We start from the raw sequence: 18,810 nt of genomic DNA on the forward strand, positions 1-18,810 counted from the left end.
ATGGGGCCCCAAGGCGTCCACTTGCCTGGATCAGCTTGCAGGATCTGTCTCTAAATCCCAAAATGATTCACATCATTAGTCATTATAATACTTAATGCTTGTACAGCGATTTCAGTCTAGAAATAGTTGCTTAAATCCTGTTATAGCAGAGAGACTGAAGTGAAGGGTACTGTGAAAAATTAAATTTTGTTGAATGAATAAATTTTACTTTAAGAAAAGGAGTACTTGTGGCACCTTAGAGACTAACCAATTTATTTGAGCATAAGCTTTCGTGAGCTACAGCTCGCTTCATCGGATGAAAATACCGTTTCATGGTCTCTGTGTATATAATGTCTTCTGCAGTTTCCACAGTATGCATCCGATGAAGTGAGCTGTAGCTCACGAAAGCTTATGTTCAAATAAATTGGTTAGTCTCTAAGGTACCACAAGTACTCCTTTTCTTTTTGCGAATGCAGACTAACACGGCTGTTACTGTGAAATTTTACTTTGTTTCAGCATGGTGTCTAAGCAGTATTTATTAATAACACCGTAAATTATTAAAAGTCAAGATTTTACAAATATATTCCCCAGTGCTGCGAGCACTTTTGTACATGCTTAAGTTCAAGCATGTAAGTAGCCTCTCTGATTTTAGTAAATGGCGCACATACAATTAAGCATGTGCATTGTAGGATTGGGATCCTAATTTACTTGGCATTCTTTTTGTATTTCTCTCAACTTGGAAATTGAAACTCAGTGAAGTTTACAGTCAGTTTAATTTTCAGGTTCTCATTATCCCCTTATTGGAGTTTTAAATACAGCAAGGAGAATGTTTGTTTAAAAGCTATTTTGATTGGAGGTTTTTGTTTAACAGTTGAAACATTTTGTTTTTCTGAGATCTCTTAGCATTATGGAGATTCCAAGAAAAATAACATATATGTCTCAAATATATTTATTTTTATGATATCAGGTGTTCTTGTTAAATTGTGATAATTGTGCATCTTGGAGTTGGTCTTAAACTGTTGAGAAACTTGTTAAAAGAAAAGGAGTACTTGTGGCACCTTAGAGACTAACCACGAAAGCCTATGTTCAAATAAATTGGTTAGTCTCTAAGGTGCCACAAGTACTCCTTTTCTTTTTGCAGATACAGACTAACATGGCTGCTACTCTGAAACTTGTTAAAAGAAAAACAATCATGCAGCCTAGTAGTACAATATTTTCCTGAAAAAATTGCTTTGCACTATTACAGAATAGCATGAACAAAAAATTTAATTTTCAGGTCCGTGGTTAACAGCCAGGCTCAAACATTATACAGCTGATTCTCACTTATTGCTTGTTTCAATTTCTTTACACATTCACATAAAGAACGATGAATGTTTTCTTGGAGCTCTGTAATTTTATGTATATTTGTGTTTTACTTTTTGTAAATTTTGTTTACATTTTTAGGACTACTTAAACGCTCTCTGGTGGCTAATTTAACATATAGTCAAATAATTTAAGACTGTCAAAGAGTGGTTATTTGCTCATGTAGTTGTAGGCTGATCTCCCTGTGAAGCGTCTCACTGAGGTCAGTGGGGCTCCATACCAGGGTCCACCTGTGAATGACCAGTTACAGGTAGAACTCAATGGGAAGGTTCTATTGGAATTAGGTGATTACTGTAGCTGTAATGATTTGAGGCCCCAGGGGCTGTGAGGATCTTCAAGTTTCACCTGGTCTGGCTGCCTTCTCTGGATGTCAAGTGTTTGTTTTTGGATTGTTTAAACAGATTCTTCTTGATTGTATGGCACTCATGTATATTTTTCTCTTCACAATCTTTTCCATTTTGTTTTTTCCACATATTTAAGTCCCCTTTTTGCCCCCTCCTGTTATCTCCCATGCTGGAAATTTTCTTCCCACTCCTTTTAGAATATGTACTGGGAAGCAACACTCTGCCCCTGGTTTATATAACTTTTGCTGCTTCGATATTCTAGAACTGTATGCTGCTCAGGAAAATTTGCAATTTCTCATTTATTCGTAAAGTGACTTTATATTTTATCTGGTATATTTTAACAAGGATGGTTCTGATAATTAAATGTCTCCTGCAATATAAAAGGTTTTAATAACACAAAGGAAAAAGTATACTCAGTGCTTTTTAAAAAAAAAGAAGGTTGACATTGCCATGCTCCAGGAAACACCTTTGCCAGAATTTGAAGCTTGTAAACTGAATAAAGATTGCATATGCCTCTCAGTTTCCAGTTGCTTTAATTCTTAAGTGAGGGGCATTGGTATACTAATACATAAAAAGTTGAATTTTAATATTCTGAGCACATCTTATCTGACAGTGAGGTCAGATTTACTATCCTCAAGGCTGAAATTGACAATTCTAAAATCAAACCAGGATGACCCAATTTTGTCGTAATTTTTTTATGAGTATAAATGACATGGGACACCATCCTATTATCATAGCTGGAGACTTTAACCTAACTCTAGATGAAGCACTTGATAAATCTTCTCCTTCTCCATATAAAAACTAAAATACATGAGTACACCTTACATACATAGCAGATTTAGGCTCAAAAAATATGTGGAGATGGGGTAATCTTATGACCAGAGACTATATCTTTTTTTTTTCCCTGCAGCTCATTCAACATATTCAAAATTGGACTGTTTCTTAGTGTCACAAGACTTGATCAATTCTGTCACTCATTATAACAACAGTACCAATGGCATATCTGACCATGCTCCTATACATATGTCTTTTAGGTCCCCAGAGTATGCACCCTCAACTAAAATGTGAAGATTAAATGCTTCTCTGCTGTTTGATACATCATTTATTAACTCTGTCCAGCAAGAGTTGGAACTTTTTCTTTAAAACAAATACCTCCAGAGTTTCATCAGTTGTCACACTTTGGGAAGCATTTAAAACCTTCATCAAAGGCCATATCATCTTTTATGCCATGTTTAGAAAGAAATGGAGAGAACATAGAATTGATACCCTTGTGAAGGAAATTAAGGCCTTGGATGTAGACTGTGCTTCTAATTCCTCCCCAGAGAAACTCTGAATTCTCATCAGTCTAAACTATGAAATGAATAAACTTCTGTCCCAAAAGGCAGAGTTTGCTTTATTCTTTTTGAAGCAAAACTACTGGGAATCTGGCGAGAGAGAGAGAGATGCTATTCGCGATAGTAGCAATAAATTATATACAACAGTCAGATATTAATAAAGAGTTTCAACAATTTTATTTAAAACTATATTTAGCTGAAGAGGGAATCACTAAAGATGCCCTAGATAACTTTTGTAGTGGATTGTCTCTGCCACAAATCTCTGACTCTGATGGAACTTTTATATGCCCGTTTAGAAATCACACAACTGACTCAGGCTATAAAAATATGATGGTCAGAAAGACTCCTTGTGCAGACGGGTTCCCAGCTGAATTTTACAAAAAGTTCTCTGAAACTTTAACACCTAGGTTATTGAATATGTTCAATGAGACCAAGAATGAGCAAACTCTTCTCCTACTCTATGAGTAGCTGTAATTTCAGTTATTCCTAAACCTGGGGAAGACCTTGAACTATGTAGTAATTCGCAAAAAGAAAAGGAGTACTTGTGGCACCTTAGAGACTAACCAATTTATCTGAGCATGAGCTTTCGTGAGAAGTGAGCAGTAGCTCACGAAAGCTCATGCTCAAATAAATTGGTTAGTCTCTAAGGTGCCACAAGTACTCCTTTTTGCGAATACAGACTAACACGGCTGTTACTCTGAAATATGTAGTAATTACAAGACAATTTTTTAAAGCAATTGTGTTGCTAAGATTTTAGCTAAAGCTCTTGCTGTGTGATTGGACAAAGTTCTGTCTCACATTCAACACACAAATCCGGTAGACTTCCTTCCTAATAGACGTGGCTCAGATAACGTGTGTCAAATGATATTATTGCCACTCCAAAAAATTCTAAAGAACTCTTAGCTGTCATTTCTTTAGATGCTGTAAAGGTCTTAGTTCCAGGCTATGTGGGCAATCTGTTGTGTGTGCACAAAATTTGGATTTGGTAAACAATATATTGCTTGGTTTAAGCTTTTATACTTTAACCTGACTTCCAGGGTAGTTATCAATGGTATTATTTACACCCCATTTCCATTACAGAGATATGAGACAGGGCTGCCCACTTTCTCCTCTTCTGTTTGATTTAGCTCTAGAACCTTTAGCCTTTGCCATCTGAGCAAATAAACATATTCATGGTATCAGGGTGGCCCAAACAGAGAACAAAATTGTGTTTTATGCAGATGAACTTGTATTTGTATGTGTGTTCCAGGTTACTATTCCTAACCTTTTAACTACTGGTAATAAGTTTGGACACCTCTCAGGATATAAAATTAATTGGGGTAAATCAGAAATCTTAGACACTAACAGTATACCCACAAAGTACTGTTCTCAAATTGGGACTTTCAGTGGCAATCCTCTTATCTGAAATATTTAGGAATACTGCTTTCCAAAAATATTCAGGGCATCCCTAAGATAAATATAGAACTAGTTATTGCCCAAGTGTCTAATGATTTGGAGAGATGGAGTTTAATGCTCAGTTTGTCAAGTAAAATTAGTATACTGAAAACGTATGTTCTTCCCAGAATTTTCTATGTCCTGAGCAGTTTATTTCTGTTCCTCAAATTCATTTTAAGAAATTCAATAATATTTTCTCAGCATTCCTTTGGGTACAGGTAAGAAATCTAGACCAGCTCTTAACAAATTACAGCTCCCCCAATATTCCCAATTTGGAAAATTATCATATCTCCTTTTTGTTAAGCCAGGCATCTTTGTGGATGTTACATATGACCACACAGACTTCACCTTGGATTCAGATTGAATGAGAATTGGTATATCCTCTACGTGTTTCAGACATTGTCAGATTATTATAGATTTGATAGCTCCAGAGCTCTCCCAGTGATGGCTGTCATATAAACTTGGTCAAACTTGGCTAAAAAGTTCTGCTTCCCTCCATTCTTCCTTGTAGAAGTCATATGGAACAATCCTGTTCTTAAAATCAGTAGCAAAACCTGGATCTGGAGGGATTGGATGGACAGAGGAATTATGACTGTGTAACAGATAATTGACAATGATAAATTTAAACCATTTGTGTAGATCTTCAGTAACAGTTTGGTTTACTCTGCTCTGGAACATGGAAGTATCTCCAGTTAAAGCGTTTACTTACTAGTGTATTTAGACCAGATGCATTGGGAGCTCCAGATCATATATTATTTTGGAGGAAACTTCCTGGATTTACTCAGCCAGTGGTATCCTCTTACAATACACATTTGGATACACATCTATCTCTGACCCAATGGAATACAATTCTGTCTATTGTTAAAAAATGAAACTATAGAGCTGACTCTGTGGCTTATTTGCCAAAAGACACTTTCTCAAATATACTGGTCCCTGCATAAGCTAATGGTAATGGGCCTCACAAATGCTGTTGGAAATGTAACTCAGTTGGTGCTACATTAAGTGCCCCTGTGTCAAGAATTTCTGGTATGAGGTCAGTCAAATGTCCAATTTGATATTGGATGCTAAATTGGAGGCTAAGTTTTATTCTTGGATATATTCCTGATATTTAGAGATTACCTTGTAACAAGGCAGCATGGTTCCAACCTGCAGCTTTGGTTGCTAAAAACTTAATCCTGCAAAAATGAAAAAATTGATCCCTACCAAATATTGATGCCTGGCTCAGTGGTATGGCTGGCCTTACATCTAGTGAAAGGGAATGCCCAAACAATTCAAAGCAATTTGGGCTGACTTTTTAGAGGCTTATGATTAACATAGGCCTTGAAGATAGCTATGTCACTTCCCCTCCCCTGCCTTTATCATAACCCCCTCTGTTTACTTTATGTATTGTGATGAGTCTGGTATCTTGGTATATTTATTGTATTTGGAAAAATTTATAAATGTCTTGCTTTCCTAATCAAAAAGTGACACATTTTTGACTCATGAGTCCATATCCTGCATCTGAATATTCACAAAATACACTTTTTAAAAAAGCCTTTGCACAGTAAAATAAATAATGAGCACTGAAAGCTTTAGATTTCTAAAATAAACTTTTTAGATTGTGTGACAGCTACATTTCAATCTGGAGTGGCCTGTGACACTGAGTGCCTACCTCAGGGCAGAATATCAAAAACAGGGCAGATACCCCAAACTGGTGGTATGTTCTATACTTAGATTTTACCAAGGTAGTAACAAATGTGAACTCCTGCATCACTACCATGGAGTCACAGACAGTCCCCTTCGGCTCTCAAGTCTCTCTTGCCACCATACAAACTGGGCTTAATGATAAATGGTCACTTACACCAAAAATCACACAATATTCAGGTTGCTTCGAGTCACACCAGATTGGGTACCCTAGATCTTAGACCAAAAACAATGCCTGTAGCCAATCCTGTAATGAACTATCTAAAGGTTTATTAACTAGGAAAAAGAAATTAATTATTTACAGGCTGAAGCATGCAACCATATGCACAAATGAGTTGCAATCTAAATCCTAAGAGTGACGAGTTAGAGTGATCTGTCAATTCAAAGCCTCTTTTAAGCAGAGGTGGATGACGTTTTTTGGGGGCCCTGGGCAAGAGCAAGTGGGGGCCCCTTCCCACCCCTTCCATCTGCAGTCCCCACACTCTTCCCTGCTGCTCCTGCCAGGGAGCAAGGTTGGGGTGTGGGGCTTGTGTTGCTCTGCTCACCCGGCACTCCTGCTGAGAGTGGGTTTGGAGTGTGGGGGCTTTCCCCGCTCCCGGCAGGAGTACCTGATGGGTGGAGCATGACAAGCCCCTATGCCCCAACCCTGCTCCCCAGCAGGAGTGCTGGACGGGCAGAGTGGGCCAGCGTGCAGGGGTGCCCATTTTCCTGGGGCCCCTGGGCATGGGCCCTGTTGGCCCAATGGCTAATCCGCCACTGCTTTCAGGGTGGAACTATGAGGTAGACCCTGGGAATCTCTGGCTTCAGTTTGGTGTCTCTGACCCTGTGAGAGTTCAAACAGCAAAAAAAAAAAAAAAAAGGAAAAGTTTCCTGTGTCTGTTTTATTTTCTTTATTCAGACTTCCAGTCCATAGGCCGAGCTTCCTTTCACATAACATTTCCAAAGTGTGATAGGGCAATTACCGAATCCTTTGTACCGCAATGTTCCTTGATGACCCATCTCATTTTGATAGTTCTTCTGACAACACTCTTCCTACCTGGGTTTACAAGTTTAGAGCAAACATTTTCAAAATTATTTCCATAGCATGAACTAAAGATATTACAAATAGGATTAATGCATACAGCAACTTATAAACATTTGATAGAGTCTAAACACTAAGTACATTCTTATAAGGTTAATGTATATTTTGAGCAACACTAAGGCCATGTCTACACTAGTTACCTTACAGCAGCACAGCTGTACTGATGGAGCTGCACCGCTGTAAGATCACTTGTGTAGCCACTGTATGTTGACGGGAGAGAGCTCTTCCGTTGACATAATAAAATCACCTCAATGAGCAGCGGTAGCTATGTCTGCGGGAGAAGCTCTCCTGCCAACATAGCACTGTGCACACTACCACTTATGCTGGCGAAACTTATGTCACTCAGCGGGTATGGTTTTTCACACCCCTGAGCGACGTAAGTTTTGCTGACATAAGTGGTAGTGTAGACATGGCCTAACTAACACACAAGTGAACTGGTATTGGCTCCAGTTATGAGTTTGTCAGTTCTTAGCTAATGCCTGCAGCCTTGGCAAGAGCTGGCATCTGACCTACCTGTGTCACAGTAGCTACATGCTGCCAATGAGCTTTTCACCACTGTGGCACTGAAAGCCCTCTTACTTTGGGAGAGCTATGCCCATGTTATACCATTAGTCATCTTGTGTCAAGGGTGAATCCGTCTTGCTTCGAGGGTCATGGTGGTGGTCTGCCTTGAGTTGAAAACTTGTGTATTAATAGGACATTTAAGATAAAACCATACTATGATATTTCTGGGCAGAAGCAGAATTGCATAATTGTTTCATTTACATCAAATAGTGTCTGTCATGACTTTTCCATGATAAAAATACCTGGAAGATATTAGGAGATGGATTAAAACAATAAATCAGGCTATTGCTTCAGCATCTTCAAAATGTAAAGTTTAATACCCAAATGGACATTTAGAGAGCTTGGAGATAGTAAAAGTTAGTACCCAAGCCATTCAACTGTCCCTAACCTTGTGGTGATACAGTACCGTATTTCAGAGTAATATAGCACTCTCATCTTTTGCTTTGTGTTTAGAAATCTTTTGCAGCAGAAAAGTATAAAAGGTGTCTTTCACCGATGTCAGTTCAATAGTTATGATTTCTAGGTTTTACTGAATGGTTTATAGTTTCATGGTTGGTTGGTGATTCATATTTCCTTTGGCGAAGCAAAGTTTATTTGCTTTCTATTATTTTATTTCCATAGTAAGTCAGATTGGTTGGGTAATAAAAATTATGCTCCTTAATTTTCAGTCTGAAGATCTGTAGTGTTTCAGTCTGTGTGGTATTTTTTAACTAGATATGAAAAATTAATATTATTGATTCATTTTTCGTATTCAAGTTTTGCAGCTGCAAAAAGACAAATTCATTTTACTAGCATGTAATCCACGTGACCATTAAATTGTTCAGCAAGTATGTGTTAAAGATTTTAAACACTAATTTGGCCTAATTGCAGTTGCTTGAGGTTGTACAGTATAATTTAAACAAAAGTAAGTAATCTAATCTTAGATCAGATTCACATTGTGAACATAATTTTTTTTAATCTGCTCAGTGTTCTCCAGAAGTTTAAAAATAGTCTGTATGGAGTAAAACTATGTTTTCTGAACGTGTGAAACAGATGTACTGAGTTTTATATTCTACAAGTGGATTTACATTAAGTATGTGGATTACATTTGTAATATTAAGGTCTGAATTTTCAAAGAGTCCTCTGTTCAGCTTTTAAATTTGCACCTGAAATCTTGCCCCACAGTTAGTCGTAGGGACAGATGTTTAAATTTTTAAATTCCCAACTACTTTAGTTGATTAGCAGATGCAAGTGTTTTTTGTGCCAGCAAATCTACTTCTAAATTCTAATGCTTGTCTTCACAATTTATGTGCCTATAATATTATACCATCATTTGACTGTAGATAATAACTGGAGGACTTTTGGGGGGTAAAACCTCTAATCTTGCATATGAATTAATTTGTTTTTCTTCTTCAGGGTATTGGTTTCCTTGGAGTTTGAAACACACTTTTGTTTTCAAGTAACTGTTGCCCCTCTCTCATGGGATCAGGTTTATATATCTATATGTCTATCTATATAAAAATTTTGGAAAGGTAACTATTTGTTCCTTATTTTTGTGAACTCTCCCTTTTTTCCTGCACCAGAGCCATATAATCTACTTGATGTTTGAGGCAGATAACAGATTTTACAAAACTATAGTATAATTATGTAAACTGTTGATAATAGTAGTATTGAAAAGAGCTGCTTCCATAAATATGAAGTCCTGAGTATTGTATAGTTCCTATGCATTTAGTATTATGTAGCAGCAACAAAATTATTTTGGCTCTCTGAGTCCTTCAACAACTTCAGCATTACATGTTTTGTACTCTTTCCATTCCCACCCACATATTTAGAATTCAGATCTTTTGTGTTAGGTTCCCTATCCAGTGTCAATATTCTGATGAACAAAATTGAAATTAGAAAATCAATTTCATTATTATTTGTTAAAGTACATAGATCTTACAATATGAGATTCTATTAATAAGAGGTTTTTGTTTGAAAGGAAAGGAAAAATCAAGCTTGTGGGTTTGTATATACAGTGAGCACGCTCTACATGTCTGAAAAAAGGTAGCCATGTTTATGTAATTGTTCTAAATATCATTTTTAGAACCTGTAAGTGATTTCATGGGCTATATATGTCACGATTTAATAAACAATTTATTTTTGGAGTAGACTAAGATCACTTTAGCTTTTAAGAGAGCCTATTGCGAGAGAGGACAAAATCAATATAATGAACTGTTAGTACAGCCCAATAAAGCCAGTACTGGAGTAAGATTTATTCACAAATAGATCCATGTGGGTGTATGTTCTCTGACATACATCCTTTTGTAGAACTAGGCCGTTGAAAAGACAATTTGGGGTAAACTATGTGAGAAGTCTTTTAATATGCACTGTTTTATCGTATGATACTTTTCAGACCGAAAACACATGATTGCTATTCCCTGCCAAAAGAAGTTTATGGTCTAAAATTCCTACAAGCATTCATTCTGGTAGTTTTGTTACAGAAGTAATCCCATTGACTTCAATGGGACTATTTGCTTGAATAAAATTACTTGTGTGTGTTTGCAGGATTGAACATAAATTTGGCTTTACGCAAAGGTGACAGGCTACTGGTAGAGTTGGGATAAGGACAGGACAAAGGCTATAACAATTTGATTGGGGTTGCTTTTACCATGAACATCATCTTGGTTCTTAATATATTTCAATTAAAATTATTGAAATATTTAATTGTACCTATTTGTTATTACAAACAAGGGAAAGAGGAAGAATTGGACAGGAGTGAAGAGGTAGGAAGAAAGGAATAGTGAGGAGGGGTGGGAAGAAAAGTGGTGAGGAACAGTGCATAGGTGAACAGTGCATAGAAGAGCAGTGTGCATAGTGATAGTGGATTTGTAGCTCACAGAAAATGAAAGTGAGGAAGTATTGTGATATAAAGAAAAAGTAAATTTAAAGTTGACAGAGTTAGTAAAAATGGCAACATGGCTCCTCCGTAAGCTGATTTTGGTAGAATACGACAAAATGCAGTAAATAGTGGCACTAATATATTAGATTGGCTGAGTGTATTGGAATGGAAGCAATAGATCAAATAAAGACTAGTAAACTGAAGGTTAAAACCAGTAGAATGTGTAACTTAAATCACATGGCAAAAGTCAGTCTTCAATTAAATGGAAAATCACATCTCCAATAAAAAAACAAAAATGTAAGAAATTAACTTTTAATAGGTGATTAACATTAAATCACCATGATGCAGTCTACAACGCATGAAAATGATTCAAGTGATACCTTTGATCCAGTATTGCATTTATAATGGTAGCAATCCAAAAATAAAATTGGGAATAGGAAGCTTGAGGTTAGTTACATTAATATAGGAAGTTCCACTCAATTTATACTTTCTCCATTACTGACATTAATTTTGTTTAAAAAAAAAAAACGAGGAGTACTTGTGGCACCTTACAGACTAACAAATTTATTTGGACATAAGCTTTTGTGGGCTAAAACCCACTTCATCGGATGCATGCAGTGGAAAATACAGTAGGAACACACACACACACACACACACACACACACACACACACACACACACACACACACACACACACACACACAAATGGATGTTGCCATACCAACTGTAACGAGACCAATCAATTAAGGTGGGCTATTATCAGCAGGAGGAAAAAATAAAACAAACCTTTTGTAGTGATGAACAGGATGGCCCATTTCAAATAGTTGACGAGAAGGTTTGAGTAACAGTGGGGGGGGAATAGCATGGGGAAATAGTTTTTACTTTGTGTAATGACCCATCCACTCCCAGTCTTTATTAAAGCCTAATTTAATTGTCCAGTTTGCAAATTAATTCCAATTCTGCAGTTTCTCGTTGGAGTCTGTTTTTGAAGGTTTTTTTTTTTTTGGAGAATTGTAACTTTTAGGTCTGAAACTGAGTGACCAGGGAGCTTGAAATCTGAAAGAATGCGTGCACATATTTAAGATCTCTATATAATGTGTGTGTATACATTTAAAAAAAAATTCAGGGAATTCTCATAACCTTTTTCTTTCTGTAGTCAGATGTGACAGACACAGGTCACATGTTGCAGGTCATTCTCTAATACGTATTCACGACTCTTGTGTATCTTATTCTTAATGTTTCAAAGGAAGTGCTGCGTCTCTAAGAATGTGAATCAACTCAGCAGTTCATGGGTTGCTTCTGGGATCTGAGTGCGACTGGTTGCAATCAGCATGAGCTACCTTGTGATATTTTTGGCAGTTGTGATTTGCAGATTGAGAACTGCTGTTGATTCACGTAGGATGTCAAAAGTGTTCCTGTTGCTAATACTCTCTAGGCTACTGTGAGAAAGATTTGAGTTTCAGGTAGACTAAAATCAATGATTGTAATGTTGTAAAAATAAGGGTTTTATTTCTATTTGGAGGAGAAATGGTGGGAAATTTTTAGTGGGGAAATTTAATTTTTTTTGGTTACCAATCCAATTTGCCTAAAAACTTGAACATTTTTGTCCTCGTGCTGAGCTATTCATTCCTCTTTTTTTCCCTCCCTTGGTTCTCATGCATTCGTCTGAGCGCATCTTACCCCCTGCCCATGCATATTCCCAATCTCACTTATATGTACAAGTGTCATGTTATTCTATACTTGTTTCTTTTTTCTTTGTTGTCTTTTCTCCTCCTTTTAAGTTCCTTGTGCATATTTCCCTCCTCCCTTCCCACTTCAGAATTCTGTAGCTCAAAACACTTCTTTTAAACAGACTATTTTCTACTCTTGTTGCTTGAGATGCCAGAAAAAGCAAAATGATCAATGACAGGAAGAGGGATGTCATTTCAGATGTAGGAAACATCACTGAAAAATTTGATGAAGGGAAGAAGCTACAAGGTGAAAAATGGAGAAATGGTGGAAGATATAGGCAGAAAAAGACCTATGCAGAGACTTAGGGCTTGTCTACGTTGTGCTAGTGCAAACCAGCTGACATGTAAATTCGAGTGTGCATCAGCATGCTGCACACTAATTGGCCTGTTGGATCCTGCTGGCATGCACTAAAAGTTTCCTTATGCATGTTAATGTAGTACTGTTTGAAACAGTGGGGGAGGTTTAGATTGGATATTAGGAAAAACTTTTTCACTAAGAGGGTGGTGAAACACTGGAATGCGTTACCTAGGGAGGTGGTAGAATCTCCTTCCTTAGAGGTTTTTAAGGTCAGGCTTGACAAAGCCCTGGCTGGGATGATTTAACTGGGAATTGGTCCTGCTTTGAGCAGGGGGTTGGACTAGATGACCTTCTGGGGTCCCTTCCAACCCTGATATTCTATGATTCTATGATTCTATGATTCTATGAACTTTTTGTGCATGCCAGCAGGGTCCACATGGACCAGTTAGTGTGTGACACGTTGGTGCACACTAGAACTTACACCCCCACTGGGTGTATTAATGTACCATGTAGACAAGCCCTTGGAAATGGGTTGAAGAGTTTGGCCTTCATTCAGAAAGAGACAGGAAAACAGTAAAGCAGTGGTCACCAACTGGTCGATCGCGATCAACCGGTTGATCCTAGAGGATCTCCCAGTCGATCGTGATCTCCGGCAGCCCAGAAGGGCTGCCGCTAAGACAGGCTCCCTGTCTGCCCCGGCCCCACGCCACTCCTGGAAGTGGCCAGCGGAGCCCTGGGGGTGGGAGAGTAGGGGTCTCCCTCCGGACACTGCTCATGCCTGCAAGCACTGCCCCCGCAGCTCCCATTGGCCGGGAACAGGGAGCTGTGGCCAATGGGAGCTGCAGTGGTGGTGCTTGCAGAGAGGGGCAGCGTGCGGAGCCACGTGCTGCCCGCCTCCCCTCCCCAGGGGCCACAGGGGTGCGTTGGCCCCTTCCGGGACAGGCATGAGGCCAGGTTAGGCAGGTTACCTTAACAGCAGCCATGCTGCAGTGCCGGAGGTAAGTGCTGCCCAGCGGGAGGCCCCACCCCAGTCCTGAGCCCCCTCCTGGAGCCAGCACCCCAAACCCCCTCCTGCACCCCAAGCCTCATCGCTGAGCCCCCTCCCAGAGCTTGCACCCCTCATCCCCTCCTGCACCCTAACCCCCTGCCCCAGGCTCAGCCCAGAGCCCTCCCCCCCAAACTCCTACCCCAGCCTGGTGAAAGTGAGTGAGGGACGGAGATATGGGGGGATGGAGTTAGTGAGGTGGGGCTTTGGGGAAATGGCGGGGCCTTGGTGTAGGGGCAGGGTAGATCCTGGGTTGTCCTTACATTCAAAAAGTGATCTTGGTCATAAAAAGGCTGGAGACCACTGCAGTAAAGGGATCTGAGGACATGTTGATATTGTCATTGTGGTAGGAGAGAGAGGACACAAGTTATAAAGCATTAGTATTGTTTCAATGCAGTTTCTTTTTTAAAAAATACTAGGAAATTCATATGTTAAGGCAGTCATAAAACGAACTCAAGAACAATGACTCCTATAACAGAAAATTCATTTGAGCTTCAAATGCCAACATTAGCTCTGTCTTCATATCCAGCTAATCACCTCCATAAGCCTGAGACCTTTTTACCAATTTGTCCTGCCTCATCTATATTTTAATATTGTTAAGTAATAATCCACATTTACTCACTTAAACATCAAAGTGATTCATATTTTATGTAAAATAATGATTGAATCACTGCCAACTCATTTCATGTCATAGGCTTAAGAGCTGGTCTTGCAGGGGTTTAACTAAAATTGGATTTTCAGTTGATTTCAACTGATACATACCCTTGTATGTCACTTTCAATTGCTTTCATTTGAGAAGCAAATTTCTACTCATTTGCCAAGGACCTTGGTCCTGATTCTTTACTGGGGCATCTCTCAACTGCAAAGGTTTGCCTGCATAGTTCTTATTGCAAGATAGGTGTTATAGTCCTCAGTAAATTCTGAGGTCCTGCCATTTGCCCCAGAAACCATTGTCTTAGACCAAGGAAATACTTTTTAAAAACACATGAGCATACCAGTGATACTGTTAATGGACTTTAAAAAAAAGTTTACACTGTCCCTTTACTGTAAATAGGAGTAGTTGAAGCAGGAATCGCTTTTGATTTGTATGTTTTCCCCACTGCTGTCAATGCTAGGGGCTTGATTTCAGAAGTGTTGGGCACCTATACTTCGCTTTGACTTCTGTTGGAGTTTTGGGTGCAGAGTATAAGGCCCACAAGCAGTATGGGTATAGGCCCATAAGCAGTGTATAAGACTTAAAGAAGAGATAGATAACTTGGTGATTTGGTGACAGAAAGAAGCTGCTACATGAGATGCACTAGCTCAAGAACAGTCTTAAGATTTGTGTTTCCTGGATCAGTTTTACTCAAGCATGTAAGTGAGGTGTTCAAACTCTCAAAGGACAGTAATTGCTGTGTGTATTGTCCCCATTTGCTAGCTCAGTTTTGGAGTGCCATTAGGAACCTTTTGAGTCAGAGTATTGATGCTCTTGGAGCAGCTGTGTAATGGAAGGTAGAAAGGGTTAGGAGATATATCATAGAATAGCTCCAGAATGGAGACTTGTGGAATATGTGAAAAACTCTTCTGGGTCACTGCTAGGAGAGGCTAAGCATCTGTGTTTGAATAGTTATGATGGGGCAGGAGGAGAAGAGGTTTCACTTATTGGGTTGTTCATTTTAAAAATAAGGTGTATGCTAAGCAAACTCAAAGGACTTCAGTAGTGATCTGTAGAGATTAGCATTTTTAAAGGAATGAATAAATTGCTGTAGGTTTATATAAGACCTTTTTAAAGGTCTGAGTTGTGTAGGTGTAAATACAATTAATAAACTTGAGCTACAGTATTACCAATAATAAACAGTAAGAAATAAGCAAGTAACCAGAAGGTGGTAATAATTAAATATTCACTAAGCTTTTGAGGCTTTGGGTGCTCAGAACCAGCAACATATCTTGATTAATTGCATTCTTCAATAAGATTCTCATTAAATAAAGTGGATTAATTTAAAAAAAATGCTTCACTGGTCTTTCTGCTGCTCTTTGTTAAGCACTTGCAACAAACCAGAGGAGCTTATGACTTCCAGTAGGGGTTTCAGAAAATCTTGTTGGCCTCACTACATCACTTGTACTAGCTTCAATTTTAAAGATTGCTTCTGTTTTAGAAAAAAGAAAAGGAGTACTTGTGGCACCTTAGAGACTAACCAATTTATTTGAGCATGAGCTTTCATGAGCTACAGCTCACTTCATTGGATGCATACCGTGGAAACTGCAGCAGACTTTATATATACACAGAGAATATGAAACAATACCTCCTCCCACCCCACTGTCCTGCTGGTAATAGCTTATCTAAAGTGATCATCAGGTGGGCCATTTCCAGCACAAATCCAGGTTTTCTCACCCTCCACCCCCCCACACAAATTCACTCTCCTGCTGGTGATAGCCCATCCAAAGTGACAACTCTTTACACAATGTGCATGATAATCAAGTCTGGCTATTTCCTGCACAAATCGAGGTTTTCTCACATCCCCCCACCCCCATACACACACAAACTCACTCTCCTGCTGGTAATAGCTCATCCAAACTGACCACTCACCAAACTGACCACTCTCCAAGTTTAAATCCAAGTTAAACCAGAACATTTTAAGATAGCGACCTTCATGTCTGTGATTGCGTGACCAGAGAGATTGAAGTGTTCTCCGACTGGTTTATGAATGTTATAATTCTTGACATCTGATTTGTGTCCATTTATTCTTTTACGTAGAGACTGTCCAGTTTGACATGAAGGTCGCTATCTTAAACAAAAAAACTTCAAATCCAGACTCCAGCGAGAAACTGCTGAATTGGAATTCATTTGCAAATTGGATACTATTAATTTAGGCTTAAATAGAGACTGGGAGTGGCTACGTCATTATGCAAGGTAGCCTGTTTCCTCTTGTTTTTTCCTACCCCCCCCCAGATGTTCTGGTTTAACTTGGATTTAAACTTGGAGAGTGGTCAGTTTGGATGAGCTATTACCAGCAGGAGAGTGAGTTTGTGTGTGTATGGGGGTGGGGGGATGTGAGAAAACCTCGATTTGTGCAGGAAATAGCCAGACTTGATTATCATGCACATTGTGTAAAGAGTTGTCACTTTGGATGGGCTATCACCAGCAGGAGAGTGAATTTGTGTGGGGGGGTGGAGGGTGAGAAAACCTGGATTTGTGCTGGAAATGGCCCACCTGATGATCACTTTAGATAAGCTATTACCAGCAGGACAGTGGGGTGGGAGGAGGTATTGTTTCATATTCTCTGTGTATATATAAAGTCTGCTGCAATTTCCACGGTATGCATCCGATGAAGTGAGCTTTAGCTCATGAAAGCTCATGCTCAAATAAATTGGTTAGTCTCTAAGGTGCCACAAGTACTCCTTTTCTTTTTGCGAATACAGACTAACACGACTGTTACTCTGAATTCTGTTTTAGAGTTTGTTTCAGGTATTTTTTGGCCACAGGTTGAATACTGTAGAATAACAAGGTAAGATTGAAATGTCAACTAAGCTAATTTGCTAAATCAAATTATGTTAGAGCTAAAATATGTGTAAGTATAACAAAATGTTCCTAATAAAGTAGATAAAAGCAAGTCAGGGTTATCAGACTTCTCTAGTTGATAATTCTGGTAGAAGTAGAGTGCTAATTTACTACCGCCCAGGCTACACTACAAACTTAGATTAATTTAAGTTACCTTGCATCAATTTAGTTATGCATGTGTCTGCACTCAGATTTTTCTCCAGATGACATAAGCATCCCATTACTGAGGTGCAGTAAAACCACCTCCCCCAACAGTGTAGAACCGTGGTCAACCTGCTTTGGTAGATGTAGCCCCGCCCAGTCAAGCTGTGCTCACTGTGATTGGAGCTGGAGAATGGTGTTATGCCAGTGCTCTCCAAAGCTGAAGTATCCATAAGCATTTCTCATTTAAAGGTTCTTGAAAATAAGGGAAGGTGTCTTGTCAACCCTGACAGTCCTCCAGCTGCTGTCTCACAATGTCCCAGTCCCTGTGACAGTGATCATTCTGCTCACAACTATAAACTCCACTGCCCAGGGTTCACAAAGACCAGAAGCCCACCTTCCCCCCTTTAAAAATCACTGTGTGTTTTTTTGAAATGCTGTTTCCTGGTTGCCCTCTGTGGTGAGCACACCTAGCAGCTGACTTTTGTTTGCATCCAACCAACCATGGGTCCATGCACGCAGAGAGGTACTAGATGCACTTCTGCCAGGAGCAGCCAAGAAGGATTAGATCCCCTGGACCTGTGAGAAGAGGCTGTGCAAGGACAAGTATGGAACAGCTATAGAAATGTGGACATCTACGAGCAGATTGCATGGAGGGCACAGGCATACGTGTACAACCGGGATCAGGCATGAAAGTGAAGATACTTTGCTAGGGATACCACGCAAGGAAGGGCAACTAGAAATATAGTGCTGAACCACAGATCTGCTGCTTTTACAATGAACTGCATGCCATACTTGATGAAGACCTGTCAAGGTTCCTTCCCCACTCTGAACTCTAGGGTACAGATGTGGGGACCTGCATGAAAACCTCCTAAGCTTACTTTTACCAGCTTAGGTTAAACTTCCCCAAGGTATAAACTATTTTACCTTTTGCTCTTGGACTTTCGCTGCCACCACCAAACGTCTAACCGGGTTTATTATTGGGAAAGAGCCGTTTGGAAACGTCTTTCCCCCCAAAATCCTCCCAACCCTTGCACCCCACTTCCTGGGGAAGGTTTGGTAAAAATCCTCACCAATTTTCATAGGTGACCACAGACCCAATCCCTTGGGTCTTAAGAACAATGAAAAAGCATTCAGTTTCCGAAAAGAAGAACTTTAATAGAAGTAAAAAAGAATCACCTCTGTAAAATCAGGATGGTAAATACCTTACAGGGTAATTAGATTCAAAACATAGAGAATCCCTCTAGGCAAAACCTTAAGTTACAAAAAGACACAAGGACAGGAATATCCATTCCTTTCAGTACAGCTTATTTCCTCCGCCATTTAAAGAAATCATAATCGAACGCATATCTAGTTAGATTACTTACTAAATTCTAAGACTCCATTCCTGTTCTGCCCCCGGGAAAAGCATCACCCA

At 39.2% G+C, this 18,810-nt stretch overlaps 1 protein-coding gene across 11 annotated transcripts in view; it reads left to right on the forward strand.

Annotated features, from left to right (window-relative positions):
• Nucleotides 1-18,810, forward strand: part of CLOCK (clock circadian regulator) — a 97,845-nt gene that overhangs the window by 1,825 nt on the left and 77,210 nt on the right. The gene's annotated exons all lie outside the window — the stretch shown is intronic.

This window comes from Lepidochelys kempii, chromosome 4 (assembly GCF_965140285.1).
Source record: "Lepidochelys kempii isolate rLepKem1 chromosome 4, rLepKem1.hap1, whole genome shotgun sequence".
Lineage (NCBI taxonomy): Eukaryota > Metazoa > Chordata > Testudines > Cheloniidae > Lepidochelys > Lepidochelys kempii.